Source organism: Pseudorca crassidens, chromosome 11 (assembly GCF_039906515.1).
Source record: "Pseudorca crassidens isolate mPseCra1 chromosome 11, mPseCra1.hap1, whole genome shotgun sequence".
Taxonomy (NCBI): Eukaryota; Metazoa; Chordata; class Mammalia; order Artiodactyla; family Delphinidae; genus Pseudorca; species Pseudorca crassidens.
In genome coordinates, this window is record NC_090306.1 from 10,996,567 (window position 1) to 11,020,814 (window position 24,248).

General features: G+C 42.2%; 1 protein-coding gene across 1 annotated transcript in view; it reads right to left on the minus strand.

Moving 5' to 3' along the window:
- The window catches only part of GRIN2B (glutamate ionotropic receptor NMDA type subunit 2B), a 581,922-nt gene that overhangs the window by 546,600 nt on the left and 11,074 nt on the right, over positions 1–24,248 (minus strand). The window contains exon 2 of the mRNA XM_067695747.1: positions 15,010–15,068. The gene's annotated coding sequence lies outside the window, so the exon portion shown is untranslated. The remainder of the gene's footprint in view (positions 1–15,009; positions 15,069–24,248) is intronic.

A 24,248-nucleotide genomic window follows, 5' to 3' on the forward strand; every position in this document is an offset into this window, starting at 1 on the left:
AAAGAAAGATACTTAAAATGAATTTAAAATAAAAGGAGCAATAATGAATATTTTGAAGTTAGTTAGTCCCCTTCCCTCTAGAGAACAAGTAGGTACAAGGTAGTCACGCTGCGGTCACCTAGACCTACTTAGCTGCCTGTGTGGCTAGCTACAAAAACTGTTCAGCGTCAGGAGATGGGTAGGCCTTGCAATCTAGCACACTCAGCAAGGATGTCTAGGAAAGTTCAAGGCCCATGGGAGATTGCCTCTACCAATGGAGCACTCACACCTCCCGAGGGCCTTCTGAATCTCATTAAGTCTGCTGATGCTTTATTAATATTTGTATAGGTATTTTTTCATTTATTTAGAGTTGGAGTGGTCTGTCATCAAGATAAGAAGATAAGTCAGTCTTTAGAATGCATAATAAAACACCAACTTTCCATGTCTCTAATGTATACGAATATTATTTCAAATAACACAGGATACCTGGGGTTCAGACTCCCACCAGTAACCTCGATTCTGAAGTGTCATTTCTAAGTCCCCAGTAAAAACCCAGTGAAGACTGCTGATGCTCAAGAAAGACAGACTATGGCAACTTTATAACTTTTTGTTGTCCTTGTATTTCCTTTAGAATTCCTAAGCTATATCATGTCATCTCAGCAGAAACTTATATATCTGAATACTACTCTAGCTCTTTATAGAAATGATTTTACAAACTATAATTTAATACCATGCCCTCTTTTTACAAATCAAAACTTGGTATAGCTAATACTAAATAAAAAGCATCTTATTTAGTTGAAGATATGCCTACTATCTTGATCAACATCCCCAAAGATTCACAATATAGTTGTTGTTTTGTTTTTTTTTTTTACAATTTAGCTCCAGGAAGACATTTGTCCAATATGCTTATTCATAATCGATATGAGAGAGATGTAACCGAATGTGCTTCTCTTTTTGCCTTGGCTATAGGAAAACCTGAAACTAAGTCTTGAACTTAAAAGTAGACATTTCCCTCAGTCCAGAATAATTATTCAGTGTCTTTCATTGGTTTGTCTTCATCCTTGTATTTTTATTTCAGTGGGTTTAAAGAATTATGGTACATTGTCTCAAATCATTTTTTGAAAATAGGCAAAGTAATGAATGAATGAACAAGACTACCTAAGTTTGGGGTTTTTTTTTAAATTTATTATGGTTAATATTTTGCCAAAGTACCCATAAAGCTTTTTAGTTTAAGGCATAATCCTCAAATTAGTTTAAGATTTACAAAATGTAAATTGAGCTTCCAAGAGTTTAGTCAGCATGCCTTATATTATGAGTTTTCCTGACTGTACTTTTATTGGGGTTTAATCAGAGACCATTGTAAGAAATTCTAATCTGGGTTCTAAGCATCTGACATTATTAAACAGCTGAATGAAAGAGAACATAAGAATTGCAAAGTAGAAAATACAATTATTTTTAAATTGAATAACATTATAAATGTAACAACATTGAAATGTTAAGAAGCATTAGGCAGCTCCAGCAGTTCCTGCTTCACAGGTCTAAATGCAACTGGAGAGCAATTTCTGAGGAGCCCGGGGGTAAAGATCTGGTGTCCATCCCAGGGCAGTTCCCAGGAATCACAGGGCAGAAGTTCCATGGGACAGGCGAAAGACTCTCTGAGGGTTATGCTGCTGGCTGTTGGGTTTGCCCAGAACACATCAGTGATAACAGGTTGGTCATGGGCCAGTCATGCAGAGACACTCTCATCACCATGGCAAGGCCTAGAACATGCCTGGAACTACTAAGGTGGGCCACGAAGGCCCCCCTCCTTGGGTACCACATCCAGCCCAGCACCTCTCACCTAGACTCTGCCTTGAGCTAAGCACTTCCTTAAGACCCGAGGAATGAGCCATCATGAATGTGCTCAGCCAGAGAACCCAAATCCTCAAAGGCATAAAATACAGCCTGTTCCCGGGGCCCTAGATCTACCCCTGCCCTGTGGGTGGCCTGAATAAGGGTGAAGACGCAGCCATCAGTAAAGGGCAGCAAATATACCTTCTTGCTGCAAAAGGAGGGCAGTCAACATCCAACCCTGTTTCCTGGCATCACCTGAGTCTTTAACGCCATCTAAGAATTTAGATGGGGCGGGCGGGGGGGGGAGTTAAATTCTCAAAAATAACTTCAATTAACTTTAATGATTTTAACTTTAAAAGTAAATATCTGTCATCCAGCAAATGGGTTACGTTGTGTGGCAGCACAGAAAAACAAGTAACTTTGCAGTTGTTAACTTTGGAGCGGTACCTTTGAAGTGGCTGAGGAAAGGCCATTGACAGAGGGAGGCTGCCAGCCAGGCGCAAGTGTCCCTACAACCTGCCTAGAGCTGCGGGAGCTGCATGCAGCAGAGTGACCCTCCAGGCTGCTGTGGTCACCAAAGTAGAGTAGCTGTGGCACCCTCAGGGCTGATTCTCACGAAGTATGCGTGAGAAAAAGAGAAGAGCAGGAAGCCAGAGCAAGTGTGACAGGACGAAGGGCATTTTTCTGCTTCTCCCTCCTCTTTGCAGCAGCTGCTGTTCACCATGCGGGATAAGTGAGGAGGGCTGGCTGCAGTCTGTATTTGCTCTTCCCACCCCCACTTTCATCATCTCCCTCCCCACCTCCACTCCAGACCGAGGACTTCATTCTAACAGGAATCTGCTTTGCTCTTGTAGCTATTTCTACTAAAATATTAACCCTGCTAAGGTGCCAGCAGACGGGAGACAGGCCACAGCCTCTCCTTGAGACATCTGGATTTCAAAAGGAGCCTCTTGTAAGATAAGTCTTCAGTCTCCAATGAGAAGGGGTTTGGATTTATCTGAAAAAGGACCACACTTGATGGGGAGAGGTTTTCCAGGCACACCTCAAATTATGGGTGACCCTTGAACGACACGGGTTTGAACTGTGTTGATCCACTTATACACACATTTTTTTCAACAAATACGTACAGCACTACAGCACTGAGGACGGCTGAATCCGTGGATGTGGAACCACTCATACGGAGGGCGCACTTCGCGACTTGAGCATCCGCGGATTTTGGCATCTACTGGCGGCTCCTGGAATCAGTCCCCCCACGGATACCAAGGGACAACTGTACATTGCCTTGGGCGGGAGGGCTTTCAAATGGCTCTGGTCATTCAGGTCAGACTTAGGACTACAGAACACTCCAGGGAGAGCAAATGATAGCCTGAAAAAGTAACAATCCCTGTCTCTAACTCAGAGAAATACAAGATCTTATGTAAGAATGATCACTACGAGGAAGAGGACACTTTAATCCTGGAAATGACATGAAGAGTTGGTTGATTCAACTTGACAAATATGTATGAAGACCCTCTTAGGAACTATACCATGAGATACTGGAGTGTACAAACTATGAGTAAGCCATGATGCTTACCCTCAGAGTGCCCAGTCCAACAGGGGAGACACGTGTAAATAACGCAATGTGGTTGGAACCTGCTGTAATAGCTTCATGGGAAAAGTGCTATCATCAGAGAGGGGAGAGGGAAGAAGAGGGAAGGAAGCTGCTTCATATATCAGCAAGTGCGCAAGAGGCATCTTCACGCTAGAAATGCCGAGATCTCAAATAATTTTTTTTTCCAATGAGGCTAGTAATAGACAAGGGAAGGAAATGGAGAAACGAAGCAAAAATGAGGTCTGTGATTTAAACAGGACCTACTGCAAAAGGATTTTTGCCTTTGCCTTTTAAACTACAAACCCTTTCAGACACTTAATTATGAACTGTATTACAAGAATAAAAAATAAACAGAGCGTGGAAGATGATAGTGCAGGTTAATATTAGAATTTAATATCCATGAAACCTTGGCCATTCAGTACGTTTAGGGTTAGGGCCAGGGAATCGGAAGGTGAGCAGAAAGAGAAAATTATAATATAGAAGGAAAATCAGACGAAAGCATTACTGAATATTTCAATAGAAGAGGAACGAAGGCAATGGCACAAAAGGCAGAGGTAGATGATTTATTAACAGAGCTACTAAATTCCGTGTCAAGGATAATTCCAAGTTACAAAGACTGAAGTTAAGAGAGAGGGAAGTAGAAAATACAGAGAATGGGAAGTTTCGAGATCAGATTCTAGCCTTAGCTCCACTGCTAACAAATAAGGAGCCCTTTCTGGACCTTGATTTCCATATCTGTAAAGAGATAAGGTACAGTAAAGTCTCACTAAGATTCCTTCCGTCTCATGTTTTTTTTTTTTAAAAAAAAGCATGGAGAAAGTGTAATACTCATTCATTTCATCTCAACAAATAGTGAGCACACAGCATGTGCCAGGCACAGGGGGACACAGGGGAGAACAAGATTATACTCCGGCTGGGGAGAGATCAGAGGAGATGAGAAAGGGAAGGAGTAGTACTTGACAAGACTGTTAATTCCACTGTTGAGCACTGTGGTAGCCAGCCTCGAAATGGCCCCCAATAATCCCTGTTTTGGGTGTTCGCACCCTTGAGTAATTTGCTCCCACACTGTACCAGGATTGGTCTACGTGACCAACAATATACAGCAGAAATGATGGGAGGTCACTTCCAAGATTATTAGGTGATAAAAGACTGCAGCCCAGTGTTGGGTTCCCCCTGCTCCCCCACCTATCTGTACCTGTATCTCTAGCTCTAGTTTTCTTGGATCTCTTGCTCTGGGGGAAGACAGCTGCGATGCTGTGAGCAGCCCTATGGTAAAGAACTGAAGACTCCAGTCATTAGCCACTGAGGAACTGAGGCCTGCGATAACCACTTGAATAAGCTTGGAAGCTCAAGCTTTTCCAGCCCCAGTGAAACCCTGAGATGACTGTAGCCCTGGATCTACAATGGGACTGCAACCCTGTGAGAGACGGAGTCAGAACCTCCCAGAAACTGCATGAGATCATAAACATTTGTTCTTTTAAGCTGTCAAATTCAGGGGTGATTTCTAATACAGCAACAGATCTAATCCACACGTGCATGGTTTTAGTTTCAGTTATTTAAGTGTTCACATACATAGAATTTTAGAACTGAGGCTTAAGGAGGTTAAGGTAATACCACTAACAACAGAGCAGGGACTAGAACCAACACCTTTTGATTGATGATCAAGCTCCTTTCACTGCACTGTGCTGACTCTCCATAATGGATTAATCTCATGGATAAAGAAATAAGGTCTGAGTGGATGAAGTAATTTGCTCAAGATTCTACAGCAAGCAAGTAGCTGAGCCTCTGCACTAACCTACTGAACTCGACTCCATTCTTTATAATAATCTTTTTCCTACTCTCAAGCTTCACTGACCTTGAGATAATTAGCTGAATGAAGATTAAAAGAAGTGAGAGCTGTCCTTAAAGGGTAAACTGGGCGCTTGCCTCGGGCCTTTCCATTCAAGGCGAGCTCTATGTTGGTGATTTACACTTAGCAATATATTCAGCATTTATTCAACAAGTGTTTTTTTGACACCTGCCTTAAGCACAGCAAAATCTGTGGGTTGTAAGGAACACAAAATGCTCGGACTTAAAAATCTAATTAGGGATAAAAGACAAACGTGATGAAAAATTACAATAAAGTCAATATATGTTTGCCTGAATGAACAGTAGGAACAATATCTGCAATAAGCATTTTAAAAGAATTGCAGGCTAAAAAAAAATGAAAGAATAGAAGGAAATGCACTGCTTCCCCCAGTTAGTCATACCCCACCCTCAGGCAATGGAATGGGACCTAGAAATCCCCATGCTTATTCCCGAAAAGCTCCTTTCTCCCCTAGGGACATTCCATTCATTATCATTACAAATATCATGGCCTCTGCTTCCTCCTTCATTGTTTTGGGTGTGACTTGGTCGTCAGGCTAAGGAATTTGAACTCCTTTTCTCTAATTGTTGAAGGTTTTTGAGCTAAGGTTGCAATGGGGATGAGAACGGACTGGGTGGCAGAGGCAGGGGGATTCATGTCAACACCCACTTGTTCACACAGGTCGGTTGGCCAGGGCTGCCACCTTGTGACAGGCATGGGCAGTGTGCCCTCTGCAGTGGAGACTGGAGACTAGAAGGGGGTGTGGGTGCTTAGCAGTGCCTGACTGGCTGGCTGCTGAAGGCTTTTTCATGTCTGTCTTAAAGAGACCTTGCTTTAGCTTGATAAAGAGAAAACAGGGACAAGTGTGGGCCTTTTAAGAAGATCAATATGGCCCACAATAAAGATACCAGAGGGAATTCCCTGGCAGTCCAGTGGTTAGGACTCCATGCTTTCACTGCCCACTGCACAAGGTTCAATCCCTGGTCAGGGAACTAAGATCCCACAAACTGCTCAGAGTGGCCAAAAATTTTTTTAAATAAAATAAAACAGCAGGAAAAAAGAAATTATTCTCAAAAAAAAAAAAAAAAGATACCAGAAACTATATATTTACATATCCAAGGATATGTATATTTTAAGTAAACAGGGAAAATTCCGAGCAGCAATGAAAAAAAAAATTGAGCTTCACGTGTTCTTCATTCAAGTCAGCAGATGAACAACAGTCTCTCCCCCTAAAGGGCCCAGAAGCAGTCTGAATTTAATATGTCCCCCAAATACTATTCATATTCTCCTTAGCACCTGTCCTTCCTTCTGTGTTCTGTAATTTGGTGAACGATACCACCCAACTCAGCCCGAAGCCAAGAAGCCACCCTAGATGCTCTCTTACCTCCTCCTCACCTCCCAACCGCACTGTCAGTTCTCCTCCCTGAGTATCTCTCCAACCTGTGTCCTCCACTTCATATTTGCTATGCCAGTCTTGGTTCAAACGCTCATTCTCTCTGCCCCAGATCATCGAGCATGAAGCCAACAGATGCTTCTCAAGGAGAGTTTTCCATGATTGTATTAGTCAGGGTCCCAGCAGGAAACTGGATCACATCCCAACATGGTAACGTAAGATACTTGGATGACGAAGGGACTTTTTACAAAGGTGTAAGCATGTTACCTGAAAACTGGGTTCCCCTCTTGTTGGGTGTCAAGCCAAAAGACACATCCAAGCCAAAGAGTGGGAGAAGGAAGAATTTATTATAAATTGCAGCAAGTAAGGAGAACACAGGGAATCTTTCCCAAAGCAGTGCCTCCCTGGAAAACAAAACTGGGTAAGTTTTAAGCTAAGGGTACATGCATATTCATGAAGGGGCTTGGGCAGTCTGGTCAACAGAGTCCAAGCTTTAGTTGATTGAAGTCATCCAGGGTGAGAAAAGGTCAACACCATCATCACCCCTTAGGTTCCAATTGTTCTGGGGTTTAAGCGCCTGGGGGATTTAAATTCTGCACAACAGCTCAAGAAGAGCTAGTTTCTAAAGACTTCAGGCTAGTCTTTACCATTGAAAAAGAACTGCGAGTCCTTACAACTGATTTGCTATCTTTGTTACTGTTACTTCTCTTGCTTAATAACAGTTTGTTCTTTTGTTTCCTTAAAATCATTATTACTGAGACCTGTTCAAGGGCAAGCATTGTGGCCAGGCTTAGATCACAAAATGGTTTAGGCCCCAAAGGGCTTTTCTTGAGTCAAGAAAGCCACGCCTGGTTCTCTTTCTCCAGGGACCCCTACCCTATCTGCTTACAAGTAGGCTAAGGGAACTAGCAAGAGACGGTTACGCTCCCCTAAGCTAGCCACTGCTGGGTCTGAAGCGACGAGAGTAAGGACAGAACTGTAGCTCTAGGACCCAGAGCCAGCTATGCCTATGGAAAACAGACCTCCCAGATAGAACTGTGACCTCGCAGTAGAGCTACTGACAAAGGCCCAGTGGAGGGGTGTGTATAAATTTCCTGTCCTGTCTCTCCGCCTACCCTTGAATCTCCTGCTAGTGACTCCCACTGACTGAACCCAACGAGAAACCAAAAGGCAGGGGACATTTTCAGAAGGTCAGCCTCTTAGAGTCACAGTAGAAAGAGTAGAGAGTGGGTCTGGAGGGACAAAGAGAGAATACCCACAACAGAGCCATTTCACAGTATTCATTCCCACATTCGACATTTTTAAGAGAACTCTGGCAAAGAAATCTCTTCAAATTTGTTTTACTCGGTGTTTTCCTGATCTTTCTCCATCTAATCTTGCCCAGCTGTATCTACTTCCTCCTAACTGCCACTAGATATGCCTTCTTAAGGCACAGAATTTAGCAGGTTACCCCCCTGCTTCTAAATCTGTCAATGATTGGCATCATCCTTTGAATGAATGCCTCTGCCTAACCTTGTACCAAAACTCCACCCCCAGCGTACACAGATACCACACCATCACTGACTCCTACTCATCTCTCCAGTGTCATCTCCCTCCCAACAGTTTATACTCCAGGCTTCCTGAGCTGCTGTGGATTCATGACCGCTTGCTGTCTTTTTACGTGGAATGCTTCAGTGATCCTGAGACCTGCATTAACATGATCATGTGGGTGCTCTTCCAAAAAAACGTTTTCTGATGCACCAGACTGGATGACACCTATTTTTGTGCCCCTGCTGTACTTTAAGCCTACATCTGTTATAACATTTATCCATCACACAGTATTAACTGTATGTATGCTATTTACCTCCTCAATGAGGTTGAAGAATTTCTTGAGATCAGAGGTCAGGATACTACAGCTCTGTACCCTGGTACAACAGGTACTCAGTGAATGTCTGTTGAATTAAATTCCTCCTCTATGTAAGGACCACATGGGTGGTTGGCAATCGGAAGTGAGATCTTTCCATGACACGCACCCCCAAGTTGTAAGCAGAGGAGATTTCAAAAATGTCTACAGCTTGGGTTCCTTGCATTTGGTGTATTATTCCTTCTTATAAAAGGCAAAGGATCAAAGTCAATGTCTCAGTTCATAGAAGACTTATTTCTTGAATAACTCCTAAACACCTGTCTGTAAATGCCAATACCAGGAATTGTGACTCCCCTCAAATAGATCAGAACACAAGTGCCCTGAGGAAAGACTGTGTCTTCACAGTCTCTGCCTTTCTCTGCACTTCTTGCACTAGACTCATCATAAACTCAGATTTTCTCAGGTAAATCTGTACCATGAAACAGCTGGCCCAAGGGGTCAAATGTGGGTCCAAACATTTCCAGATGTCCTGGAGGTATGACTAGTGTGCTGCAGACACCTTCAGAAGGGGTGAGAGTTGTTTCCACAGTCAGCTTCAGGCCTCACTGTACTGCAGTGATGGGAAAGCACTAGATGACTGATCAGACAGAAAAAGGGTGAGGGGAATGTTTAAAACCCAATTCTGCCCCTTCTTGGCTGGGTGACCTTGGTCAAGTTACTGTATGCTTCTAGGTGTGTTTCCCCATCTGCAAAATGGGATCAAGACGGGCCTCACATGGTTCTTGTCAGGATTGAGATAAATCAGAAAGAGATTATTAGTAAGGACCCAATAAATTTTTGTTTCTCCTTTGACCACCTTAATTATCTCCTGCTTTGAGAGGCTGCCTTTCTCACTTACAAGGGGGCAGGTGACTTGGCTGGGTGCAGTGAGGTATGCTAGCTTGTTTGTTTAAATTTTTTAAAAATACTTAATTTCAAAGCTTCCTTATGGCAATACTGTGACAGAAATAAAACTAGGCAGTTGTTGCTATGCAACATCAAGTAGTTTGCCGAGGAACTGGATATATCTTTGCTGTTACTTATCTTTAGTTGAATTCTGAGCAACATTTTTCTGACTAGCCAGCGTTACCCTGTTCTTATTTCGTAAGGGGAAGCTGCTGCGGTGGGAAATCGAGGGGGAAGTGCTGTGCTGGGGTCACTGGATCATGGCTGGTGCTCGGTCCCTTAACACTGGGCATTTTGTGTCCTCTTTTCATTTTTTGTTCTTTTCCCTTAATCTGTTTTGCCTCCCATTTTCTTCACTATAATAAAAGAAGACAAGGGGGAAAGTGGACGGTGGGGTGGTGGTGGGATGAACTGGGAGATTGGGATTGACATAATACACTAATATGTATAAAATAGATAACTAATAAGAGCCTGCCGTATAAAAAATAAATTTCAAAAAAATAAAAATTAAAAAATAAAATAAAATTCAAAAAGAAAACATGCGGCAAAAGCTTCATGACATTGGGACTTCCGTAGTGGCGCAGTGGTTAAGAATCCGCCTGCCAATGCAGGGAACACGGGTTTGATCCCTGGTCCGGGAAGATCCCACATGCCGCAGAGCAACTAAGCCCGTGCGCCACAACTACTAAGCCTGTGTGCCACAACTACTAAGGCCCAAGCGCCTAGAGCCCATGCTCCGCAATAAGAGAAGCCACCGGAATGAGAAGCCCAGTGCACCGCAACGAAGAGTAGCCCGCGCTCACCACGACTAGAGAAAGCCCGCGCACAGCAACGAAGACCCAAGGCAGCCAAAAATAAATAAATAAATAAAAGAAGACAAAATGTTTCTTTTAGCCCTTTTCTTGATAGCAGGCTTCTCAGTTTTGGTTAGTTGTTGGACTTTGTCCCTTTTGGAGCAATAAATATTAGAATTTATCTAAATATTTAATTATAGCCAGTCCATCCAATAAATGTCTCTACTTTTCACTTAATAAAAGACATACCAAAATTAATACAATGCCTTTTGTAAAATATTTAACTCTATGCTCTTGAAATATTCTTATCCTCACCCTGTGTGCTGGTGTGCAATCCTCATACCTTATATTTTCTTTCAGAAAGCTCCTTCCTAAAAAAAAAAAAGCTGCCGTACAACAGACCTGCAGTAAAATTCCTAAGTCTGTCTCATTCCCCAGCCCTCCCTCCCAACACCGACCCTTCCCTTTTTCCACGTCCTCTTTTCTATCCAGAGAGCTCACTGACCTCCCATTCTTATTCCTCTTCACTGACTCCTCTGCTCTCATCCAAGTAAGTATATGCTAGACTTCATCTGACCCTTCCGCTGTTTCCCATTCTGATCTCATAGGCATTAACTTGTTGAGATTCTGGGGAGGTGCAGAAAAGAGCACACAGAGCTCAAAGGGTGGGTAGGGGATATTCGGAAGGATCATGTGACCAGGTGTGAGGAAACATTTCCAGGGTTAGGGGGCATCATGGGGAAGCGGTTAGCATTCTGAAGAAGGCGTTTTGAGCTAGAAGCCGTTACTCTTGTGCTGAGAGGAACGAGGAGACAACAACAACAACAGGACACTCTAGGTTTTTTGTTCTTTTTTGGCCATACCGCGTGGCTTTCATTTCCCCGACCAGAGATGGAACCCTGGGCCCCTGCAGTGGAAGCGCGGAATCCTAACCGCCGGACCGCCAGGGAATTCCCAGGACACTGTAGTTTCGAAGGAATGCCAGGGTTTTCATGCTGATACCTGACCTACCCCGATCCTGCCCCTTCTCCTGCCACTGTGTCTACCCCAGCTGAAATATATTTACCTGTCCTCTGCCTCATTCAGCTTTCCCAGGATCAACCATGTAGAAGATAGTCAGGACTGAGAGGGACCTCTGAGAATATGAAGTCTAACTCCCTGATTCCAAAACCTGAAGCCCAGAGACTAGGAGAGATCGGCTACAGTCACACAGCTTGCTGGTGTCACAGGCCCTGTCTCTCCAATTAACAGACTGATTGGCTACACCAGAGGTCAGGAGGGTGGCCTTGTTGTATTGTCTCATTCATGTCTAATTAATGATTAGAGAAGGGAGAAATCTTTTCAGTCTTGGACGGAGGGGATGGAGACCCAAAGCAATGATGGGCATAGTTCCAGGCTCTAGGGACTGCTGGCAAGTTTTAAATCAGACAACACGAACAAGTTCCCGTTTATCTCATCAGTGTATCTTGCCCTATGGTCTTCCGCAAACTTTCATGCGGCAAACATGTATTGAGCACCTGATGTTTCCACATATGGCACTGGGCACTAGGGTGCAGAGAGACAAAGAGGAAGATTCTGCCCAGCCCTCAAAATGCTGGAGGACTAATGGCTAGACAAAATCTCAAATGAAATAGAACAAAAGACAGAATCACGTGGGAAATGCTTATTTTCACACAGAGAAAGAATGATTAATCCTCCCTGTGAGGAAGAAGAGGTCAGAGGTGGTTTCACAGATGACGTGGCTTCTGAGCTGCGTCTTAAAGGGTAAACACGAAAGTGACGAGGGAGCAGGGCATCTGTGCAGCTGAGGCAGGCCCAGCAAACAAAGAGCCAGGACAGGCGGGCATCTGTGGTCCCAGGTAAGAGGGGCTGTGCCCGTGCTGTGGGTGTGTGGGAACCAGAGGCGGGAGGTTAGACTGAGCACACAGACCAGGGCTGGACCGCGGTAGGCCTTGCACACCCAGGGCATGGGTTTGATTATCAGATCTATTTACATATTTCTCATCCACTTGGACAGGAAAAGGATTTGCAGCTATGGAATTTGGACTTTGTGAGCCACGGGGAGTAAAAAGGTTTTAATAATAAGAGCGTTGTGACTGGATTTGTGTGTTAGAAAGATTTTCAGATTTTCACAACTGACCTTTCAAATGCTAGGTGGAATGGGTTAAACGTTGCATCTTTCCGAGGGTGAAAGAACTGTAAAAGGCAAGCTTGTATTTACAAAGTGGAGAATATTTCAAGAAGACTTAGCTTGTTATGTCTGTTGAATTCTAAATAACAATGGTTACGGTTAGGATAAGACCTAAGGATGAAGAGCACGTCATCTTTTCTGCTGCAGGAGTCCTCTGAAACTCTCCTAAGCTTCTAATGTCATTAAACCTTACAAAGTCTTATCTATAATACACAAAGTGACCCCCTACCTAGACAGCCAGAAAACAGAAATCACTAACATTTGTATAACTCTCTATGTTCATTAAAGACTTTAATTCGGCTTTCTGTCTTGATTCCCACAACAATTGGATAGATCAGTGTTACTTTTGTCTCCGCTTTACAGGTGAGGAGACTGTGAATCAGAAAGATAAAGTGACTTGCCTAAGGTAGCAGTTGGTCAGGGGAATGGGGCCTGAGATCTCTGACTCTACATCCTCATGTTCCTTCCACTGCAGCCTGCTGATCATCAGTAGGGTGACAGCCAGACTACCTTCACAGAGATGAGGGGCTGTCATCTGCACTGGAAGCTGCCCCCAGTTTACTGATGATCTTGGTCATGTCTTTACCCATCCAGTAGGAATACTCACTTGCTCTCTAATTGTCAGGATGTTGTAAGAATATGATACCAGGACTTCCATGGTGGTGCAGTGGTTAGGAATCTGCCTGCCAATGCAGGGGGCACGGGTTCGAGCCCTGGTCCAAGAAGATCCCACATGCCACTGAGCAAACTAAGCCCATGCGCCACAACTACTGAGCCCGCATGCCACAACTACTGAAGGCCACGTGCCTAGAGCCCCTGCTCCGCAACAAGAGAGGCCCCCACAATGAGAAGCCCATGCACTTCAATGAAGAGTAGCCCCTGCTCCCACAACTAGAGAAAGACCATACGCAGCTACGAAGACCCAACGCAGCCAAAAATAAATAAAGTTTATAAAAATAAATAAATAAAAGCTTTGCTTTAAAAAAAAAAGAAAGAAAGAAAGAAAGAAAATGCTACCACCCTGCGAAGAGCAGAGTACTAGGCAAGCGTAATGCTCATCTGTATTCACTTGGTACAACAGCCTGATCCCCAAAAGCCAAGAAACCATCCATATGTTAGAAATGACAGCAAAATATTTTCCCCTTGAACCTCTGTCACATGGAGAAGGGAAAACAGAAATAGGTCGTATCTCTAATGTGTTCCTCTTCCAGATTACCGAAAGGGAAGGCACACTTTCACAACCAGTCATAGTGACACACAAACCAGGCTTTTAAAAAATCACTTCTAAACTAGCAAAACAGTGGGCAAAGCTACTTCACCTTTCAGGACCTGCGAGGCCACATCTGTAAAATCATGGCGCTGGACCTGATGAGCTCTAAGGTCTCTTCCTGTCCTGAGACTGGATTATTCTACGCATAAGTGAAACAGGTTCATGTAAGATCTGATTAAGACCTTCTTGAACCTCCAGAGGTGAATACCAGGAATGCAGTTTTTAAAGCCTACTTCTTGCTGTGAGCATCACATTACTGCACCCCCTCCTCCAACTTCAGAGAAAACAGAGCCCAAACTGATTCATAAACAGCCACAAGAGGAAGACCAGAGGTGTGAGAAGATGACTTCTTGGATAACTCAGCAGGTTGAAGAGAAGCTCTCCTCTTTCTTCTCTCACTGTAGTAGCTACAAGAAGGTAAGAGTCCCCAAAAGACAAACAACCCACTTTAAAACAATGGGCAAAGGACCTGAATAAACATTTCTCTAACAAAGATATACAAATGGCCAACAAGCACGTGAAAAGATGCTTCACATCATTAGTCATCATGGAAATGTAAATCAAAACCACAATGCATGAGATATGACTTCATGCCTACTATGATGGTTATAATCAGAAAAGGGGACAATAACAAGTGTTGGCAAGGATGTGGAGAAATTAGGACCCTACTACATTGCTGGTGCAGATGCTGTGGAAATCAGTTTGTCAGTTCCTCAGAAAGATAAATATAAAATTACCAGATGACCCAGCAATCCCTCTCCTAGATATACACCCAAAAGAACTGAAAACAGGAACTCAAACATGTATTTGTATGCCAGTGTTCTTTGCAGCACTATTCACAATAGCCAAAAAGTATGGATAAGCAAAATGTGCTATATACATACAATGGAATGTTAATCAACCACAGTAAAGAATGAACTTCTGATACATGCTACAACATGGATAAACCATGAAAACATTATGTTAAGTAAAATTAGCCAAACAAGAAGGACATATATTGTATGATTTCACTTATATGAAATACCTAGAATAGGCAAATTCAAAGAGACACAAAGTAGATTCAAGGTTATCAGGGGATGAAGGGAGGAAAACAGAGAGTTTTTGCTTAACGGGTACGGGTGTTTGGGTGAGGAAACACTTTGGGAAATATAGATAGTAGTGATGGTTGTACAACATTGTGAATGTAATTAAGGCCACTGAATTAAACACTGAAAAAAGGTTAAAATAGCAAATTTGTGTTTTTATATATTTAACCACAATAGAAAAAAAAGAAGGGGGCAGGACTTGCCCCCATTGAGTGTGTAGAGCAAAGACTGTTGCTCACCATCCAGTTCTCCAAGGATCGAGTCATCACCCACTGCAGTCGCTGACCTCCAGGACACCCTGAAAGGAATTCAGGACGAAAAACAAGATAAGGCACTCTGTGCTTTGGAAAAACACCCTTAGATAGTTAGGGATATTTCAGGAAAAAATTTTAATGGACCCAGATTCCTACATTTTCCCATACATAGAAACTCACTAAAACTATTAACTGAGAAATCTGTTCCTCATGATGTATATGTGATTGCACGCATTCCCTAGCCATAATCATATATACATAGTGGCTTCTTCTCCTACCTCTTCGGAGCAATCCCCTCAGAGCTACTGAGAGGCTGTTTCCCAGGCAACAGTCCTCAGTGAAGTCCCTGAATAAAACTGAAACTTACAACTCTTACACTGTACGTTTTTCTTTCAGTCAACAGATGTCTAAGCAGTCTGAGGCCACCAGGCTTGTTGACCTGCCGCCAGTGCAGGAGAAAGAACACCACAGAGCAGGGCACCAGGGCGTAGCCTGGTTGAGAGGGGCGTATGGTCCCGTTGGGTTCCTGTTTCCTGAGGCATGCAGAAGATAGATTCCACAAGTGGCTATAGACCCCGCGTAGGAGGCCATGAAGGGCAGATGGCCATGAAGCTTACAAAGGACTACCAATGCCAATGGAGCATGCAGGATGGAGACGCATCAGCAAGGCTTAAAGCAATCCCTACTGCTTCCACTGGGCCTTCAAGCAACCAGCCAGAGCAGTGAGAATGGTCAAAAGAAAGGTAGGAAGAGGTCACCATCTGTGTCCCTTATGCTTGTCCCTGACTCAGTCTCAGAGAGGTAAGTAGGAGAAGGAAAGGGGAAGATGAAAGGGAGCCCATGGTGCCAGGTGCCTCTAACCTCTAGATCCCTGGAACTACTAATCCAGCATGAACTGGGGGGAGGAGGAGGAGAGTTTTGAACTTAATTTCAGATAGATGTTTTTAAATGAAGAGATTGGGGCTCACAAACTGAAGTGAGACTGTTCTGAAGAGCCCAGAGCGACTAAGTACAAGGAACCAGACTGAAATATCATTAGGAGAGCTGGCTCCCAGGAGGAAAAGGTGGTTGAGCAGAGCAAAGGTAGTAGAAGTTATTGGACAAATAAATCATTCACATTTATACCACAATGAGTTGAGTCTGTTTAATACACAGGTTACATACTGTGCGAGATGTCTGCCAGTGTTCTCCAGTATCCGTTCTCTCCATTCCTTCCCAGTAGGAGGACTTGCAATCCTAAGCTGAACAAATATCCACTCAGAACAGAGAATACGTTTTCTATCCTCCATTCCAACTAAGTCTGAACATGTGCCTAGATTCTGGACAATTGGATAAACATGAAAATACGTGGCAGCATTTGGAGACCTCCCTCAAAAGGTCACTGTCATATCCTTTGCTTTCATCCACTTTCTTTTTCAAGTATTCCTCCACTCTGCATCTTAAGATGGTGACTGGGGCTCTAGCTAACATCCTAGGTCATGAGGACAATGGTTGAAACCTCAAGATGGCAGAGGCGTAAACTCTAAGGATTCTTGATTCCTGGAAACTTCAGGGAATAGAACCACTACACACCAGCCCTGGAGAGCCTAACTTTTATACAGAAAGTGGGGTGGTCTATATCTTTAAAGCCACTGTTGTTTTAGCCCTCTGTAACTCACAGCTGAACCTAATTCTATATGAAACATGCAAAATATATTACCACAAAATAATCTACCGCTAAAATGTAGAAAAAATAAGAACTGCATGGTACCTCTTCCCCTCCGCTTAGTCAAAATAACACAGATACTAAAAACCAGTATTTATGGAGCCCTTAGGCAAAGAATCTTACCAGAGCTTCATAAGCGTTCTTTCTCTAGTTTTCTCAATTGCAGCCACATAAATAGGTATTACTGTTCACATCTTAGAGACGGAGACACTGACACTTAAAGAAGATAAGTAACTTGTCTAAGGTCACACAGCTAGTATCTGCAGAGCCATGATACAAACCCAATCTGTCTTCCTCCAGAGCCATGCTCTTAACCACTACACATCACACCGGCCTAAACGTTCTTGCAAAGATTTATTTGTGTGGAGATCTGGGATAGATGGAACTGCAATAACATTTCACAGAATTCTTATAATATATACAGAAGGGATTTGTTTGGTGTTGGGTGGTGATGATATTTTGTAATTAATAAAACAACAAAAAGTTGTTGTAGGTTTTGCTACCTTGGCTACTGTATCTCATACTACAGGTCTACAATACGGTTGTTTAAACAAATTGTAAATAATTAATTCTCAGTCTGCTTATAAATTAAGAAACGCTGTACTACAATGTGAACCCAAGAATACGCTGGAAGACAGCCATTAAAAGATGTATAACATTGAGAAAATGCTGTGATAACAAAGCTACGATTCTGGCCCAACAGAGCAGGTAAGTAGCTACTTGCGATAGATCAAGCAAAGCAGATTATTTGAGCTTATCTGTATTGCTATTGCAGAAAGCAGAATTCCTCTGAAAAGGTTGTAAAATTTCACTACCTTTGATAAAGAAGCTGAAACGTTAAACTGGAACATTAAAATAAGACATTAACCTTTAGTGACCAATTAGTCTGTACACACTGGTTAAATATTTCTGAGAGAGTACTGATTCTAATTTACTGGCATTGCTTCAGAAAGTGGTTTTCAGGAATATTCATCAGAGAACCAATAATTCCTTACACTGAGTCCATGCCATAGTACAGAGACTGACATACTGTACATGTTTAATAAGTATTTGATAAATGAAAGAATAGGTTGGGGCTTCCCTGGTGGCACAGTGGTTGGGAGTCTGCCTGCCGATGCGGGGGACACCGGTTCATGCCCTGGTCTGGGAAGATCCCACATGCCGCGGAGCGGCTGGGCCTGTGAGCCATGGCTGCTGAGCCTGCGCGTCTGGAGCCTGTGCTCCTCAATGGGAGAGGCCCGCGTACTGCAAAAAAAAAAAAAAAGAATAGGTTGATCAAGGTGAATTGATGGTGATTGGGTGGATGAATGGATGGATGATTGAACAGATGAATATGAATGGTGTTTTACCAGCTTCAAGTAATTTTTATAGGTATTCTATCATGACCTTCAAAAGCCTCCTGTGAGCAATATGGCTGAAAGACATCCCTCACTTGTATTACCCCTTCAACAACAGCAGGTTGGCATACACCCACTCACAAAAATGTCTTTGTGGGAGCTGTGGGATCCAGCACCATATGCCAAGGGACTCGGGAGGAGTCACCCACCCAGGCACCAGGCAATAGGCATACAGACCTTGGTCCCAGGCTGTGGACTCTGCAGTGGCCCACAGACTGAATCCAGCCCCTCTCAGCTATGGTTCAGGAGCCTCTGGAGAACACTGTCTTAGAGAATCACCCATGGATAAGAGAGCCTCTGTGGAAGTCCAGAGGTCCAGTGAAGTTCCAGCAAAAAAAAAAAAAATATATATACACACACACACACACACACACACACACACACACACACACACACACACGAATTTGGATGCATTGGAGATAGTAAGAGGAACAACTTGACTTTACCCATGTCACCCCTCCCCCAAAGTAGCACAGCTCAGCGCCAAGAGAGACCATCTGTTTCCTACCGAAGGGGAGAGAGAGTACGCGAGTGAGTACCTGGCTTCCACAGATGTGCAGGACTCTGCCAAGGAAGTGTATTTCTGTCTCACCCCGGCCAGAGTACTGTCATGATCTGCATGACTAGGAGGCATGAAGAGGCTGGGAGAGCGGCAGACAGAATTCTGGGAGGGCATTAAAGGGATGTGGATCCTACTGAAGGCATCATGGACTCGATCAAGAAGCCCTCGCATGAGCCATTGGGGTGCTCTGCCCATGGATCCCCCCAAAGCTCCACGTGCCTCACGTACACGCACGCCTACCCTGTGGCTGGATCTGTGTGCACTCCTGATGGCAGCAAGAGCTTGCCCTGGCAGATAGCTAGTGAGCACACACAGAAAGGTGACCTAAATCTGCAGGCCAGGGAAAGACCACAAACTTAAGCTTCAGCATTGCCCTTGAGAAACCAAAAGGAACACCTCTCAGTACCTTGCAGGATCAAGAGAAGGTACACAAGAGGGATCAAGTGAAGGGATGGAAAAAGATGCTCTATGCAAATGGCAACCTAGTGAGCAGAGGTAGCTATACTTATATGAGACAAAATAAATTTTAACTCAAAAGCTGTAATAATAGACAAAGAAGGTCATTATATGATGATAATAATAATAAAGGGGTCAGTTCACCAAGGGGTTATAATAATTGTAAATATGTATGCACCCAACATCAGACCACCTAAGCAAATTAGGCAAGTACTAACAAATCTGAAGGAAAAAAGAAATAACAATACAATAATTGTAGGGGACATCAATAACTCTTTCAACAATGTACAGATCACCCAGACAGAAAATCAGTAAGGAAATGTTGGAGTTAAGCCATACTTTAGGCCAAATGAACCTAAGAGACGTAGACAGAACATTCCATCCAACAGCAGCGGAAAAACACATTCTTCTCACATGCACACTGAACATTCTCCAGGATAGATCACTGATAGATCACAAAACAAGTCTTAGTAAATTTAAGATTGAAATCATATCAGAGATCTTCTCCAACCACAATGGCATAAAATGAGAAATCATAACAGGAGGAAAGCTAGAAAATTCACAAATGTGTGAAAACTAAACAACACACTTCTCAACAACCAATGAGTCAAGAAGAAACCAAAGGGAAATAAAAAAAAAACTTGAAACAAATGCAAATGGAAACACAGCATACTAAAACTTATGGAATGCAGCAAAAGCAGTTCCAAGAGAGAAGTTTATAGAGACAAATGCCTATGTTAAGAAAAAAAGAGGGACTTCCCTGGCAGTCCAGTGGTTAAGACTCCACGCTTCCACTGCAGGGGGCGTGGGTTCAATCCCTGGTCGGGGAACTAAAATCCCACATGCCATGCAGTGTGGCCCCCCCAAAAAAAAAGAGAGAGGAAAATTTCAAGTCAACACCCTAACTTTATGCCTCAAGGAACTAGAAAAACAGGAACTAACTAAGCTCAAAGTTACCAATAGGAAGGAAATAACAAAGGTCAGAGCAGAAATAGAGACCAGAAAAACCATAGAAAAGATCAATGAAACTAAGAGCTGGTTTTCTGGAAAGAGAAACAAAATTGACAAACCTTTAATTAGCCTAAGAAAAAGAGAGAAGCCTCAAATAAATGAAATTAGAAATGAGAGCGGAAGACATTACAACTGACACCACAAAAACACACAGGATCATAAAGAGACTATTATGAACATAAATTGATACACAGGGTCATAAAGAGATTACTATGAACATAAATTGTATAACCTAGAAGAAATGGATAAATTCCTAGAAATATGCAACCTACCAAGACTAAATTATAAAGAAACAGAAAATGTGAACAGACCAATAACACATAAGGAGATTGAGTCAGTAATCAAAAATTTTTCAACAAAGAAAAGCCCAGGACCAGATGGTTTCCCTGGTTAATTCTGCCAAATATTTAAAGAAGAATTAAACCAATCCTTCTTAAACTCTTTCCAAAAATCAAAGAGGTGGCACACTCTCAGACCCATCTTACAAGGCCAGAATTACCCTGATACCAAAGCCAGATATGGACCCTATAAGAAAACTACAGGGCAAAATCCCTGATGTATATACATGCAAAAATTCTCAATAAAAAATATTAGTAAACTGAATTCAACAGCACATTAAAAGGACCATACACCATGATCAAGTGGGATTTATCCATGGAATGCAAGAATGGTTCAATATATGCAAATCAGTAAATGTGATAAACTACATTAATAGAAGGAAAGTTAAAAATTATATGATCATCTCAGTAGATGCAGAAAAAGCATCTGACAATATACAACATCCTTTCATGATAAAAACTCTCAACAGTTTGGGTGTAGGAGGAATGCACTTCAACATTAAAAAAAGGCTTTATATGACAAGCCCACAGCTAAAATCATAGTCAATTATGAAAGGCTGAAAGGTTTTCCTCTAAGATCGGGAACAAGACAAAGGTGCTCGCTCTCACTACCTCTACTCAACATAGTACTAGAAGTCTTAGAGCAATCAGGCAAGACAAAGGAATAAAAGGCATCCACATTGGAAAGAAAAAAGTAAAATGGTCTCTGTTTGCAGATGATATAATCCTACATATAGAAAATCCTAAAGACTCCACCAAAAAACTATTAGAACTAATCAGTAAAGTTGCAGGATACAATATCATTATATGGAAATCAGTTGTATTTCTATATACTAAAAACAGTGTATCTGAAAAAGAAATAAAGAGAAACAATAAAATAGAGGGGCTTCCCTGGTGGCGCAGAGGTTGAGAATCTGCCTGCCAAGGCAGGGGACATGGGTTCGAGCCCTGGTCTGGGAAGATCCCACATGCCACGGAGCAACTAGGCCCGTGAGCCACAACTACTGAGCCTGCGCGTCTGGAGCTTGTGCTCCGCAAAAAGAGAGCTGCAGTGAAAGGCCCACGCACCGCAATGAAAAGTGGCCCCCGCTCGCCGCAACTAGAGAAAGCCCTTGCAAAGAAATGAAGACCCAACACAGCCAAATAAATAAATAAATAAACAAATTAATTAACTAATTAATTTAAAAGTTAGAAATAAATTTAACCAAGGAGGTGAAAAATCTATACATTGAAAACTATAAGATCTTGATGAAAGAAATTGAAGAAGACACAATTGGAAAGATATCCATATTCACGGATCAGAAGAATTAATATTGTTAAAATGTCCTTACTATCCAAAGCTATCTACAGATTCAATGCAATTCCTATCAAAATTTCAATGGCACTTTTCACAGAAATAGAAAGACAACTGGAACCATAAAATTCAGACAGAACCATGAAAGACCCTAAATAGCCAGAGCAATTCTGAGAAAGAAGAACAAAGCTGGAGGCATCGCACGTCCTGATTTCAAACTATATTACAAAGCTGTAGTAATCAAAACAGTATGGTACTGATACAAAAATAGACACACAGACCAACAGAACAGATTTGAGAGCCCAGAAATAAACTCTCACATATACAGTCAACTAATATTTGACAGGGACGCCAAGAATAATCAGTGGGAAAAAAGATGATAGGCTCTTCAATAAATGGTGCTGGGAAAACTGGATAATCACATGCAGAAGAATGAAATTGGACCCCTATTTTACACTATTCACAAATATTAACTTGAAATGGATTAAAGACTTAAATATAAATAAGGAAACTGCAAAACTCCTAGAAGAAAAAATAGAGAAAAATCTCCTTGACACTGGCCTTGATTTTTTTGTGTGTATGATATCAAAAGCACAATTAATAAAAGCAAAAATTAGTAAGTGAGACTACATCAAACTAAAAAGCTTCTGTACAATAAAATCAACAGAATGAAAAGGTAACCTACAGAATGGGATATTTGTAAACCATCTATCTGATAAAGGGTTAATATCCAAATTGTATAAGAAATTCATACAACTCAATAGTCAAAAGAAAAAAAGAAAGAAAAAATTTAAATCCAACTTAAAATGGGCAGGGGAACTTAACAGACATTTTTCCAAAGAAGACATACCAACAGGTACATGAAAAAGTGCTCAACATCTAATCAACAGGGAATTGTAAATCAAAACCGCAATGAGATATCACCTCACACTTGCTGAGATGGCTATTATCAGAAAGACAAGAAATAACACGTGCTGGTGAGGATGTGGAGAAAAAAGAAACCCTGTACACTGTTGGTGGGAATGAAAATTGTTACAGCCACAAGGGAAAACAGTATGGAGGTTCCTCAAGAAGTTAAAAATAACTACCATATGATCCAGCAATCCCACTTCTGTGTATGTATCCAAATGAAATGAAATCAGGATCTCAGAGAGATTATCTGTATTCCCATGTTCACAATAGCCAAGATATGAATAAAACCTAAGTGTCCATAAATGGATAAAGAAGATGTGGTGCACATACATACACACACACACACACACACACACACATATATGTATATATACACGCACACAATGAAATATTATTTAGCCATGAGGAAAAAGGAAATCCTGCTATTTGCAACAACACTGATGGACCCTGAGTACATTATGCTAGGTGAAATAAGACAGACAGAGAAAGCCATATAGTGTATGATCTCACTTATATGTAGAATCTAAAAATTCCAAACCCACAGAAACAGAGAATAGATTGGTGGTTGCCAGTGGGCTGCAGCGTGAGGGAAATGGGGCAACGTCAGCCAAAAGGTACAAACTTCCAGTTATGAGATGAATAAATTTTGGGACTCTAATGTACAGCATGGTGACTGCAGTTAACAATACCATATTATATACTGGAAATTTGGAAATTGACTAAGAGAGTAGATTGTAAATGTTCTCACCCCCCCAAAATAAATAGCAACTACCTGAGGTGATGAGATGTTAACAACCTTATTGTGGTAATCATTTCACAATACATAAGTATATCAAATCATCACGGTGTACACCTTAAACTTACAAAATGTTGTATGTCAATTATACCTCAACAAAGCTGGGAGTTGTGGGGAGAAAGAAGCATCCTGGCAGTAGGCAAAGTATGATTGTACTCGTTTGAAAAATAGAATATTGAGGCCCTAAGATTTTGAGAGATTTGCCTAGCCAGATTTGCTACGGGAATCCTTCTCCCCGGAAAGTATAAGAAAACGTTTATTGCTTACTGTTTTGAGAAGGAAGAAGAAGAAATGCCAATGTTATGAAGTATTCCTTGAACAAAGCCATGATGTTTCACTCTTCTGGGTCCACAGTGGATCGTATTATCCAAAGACATTCACAATACTATCCTCTTACCCGTGACTGGACACTCTTCCCGTTGAGATACGAAGTCTAGGTTCTCAACCCTTGAATCTGGATTAGTTTAAGATTATGGCAGAAGTGAACTATATGACTTCTTAGGCTCGATCATAAAAGGTAAAGTAGCTTCTGCTCACAAACCTGAAGACTGCTCTCCTTTCCATCCAGCCAAAGATGCTCCATTCAACATGGGGAACTTCTCTTTCCCCGCTATTATTACAACTCTGATAAAGGTGTCTGCTTTCTCTCAGTCTCCTTCAAGTTTCTCACTTAGAGCACTTTTTAAGTAAGTTCTCTTGGGGCCAAACTGTGAATATTCAAGTGGCACCACATTTTCTCCAAGAGCCCCACAT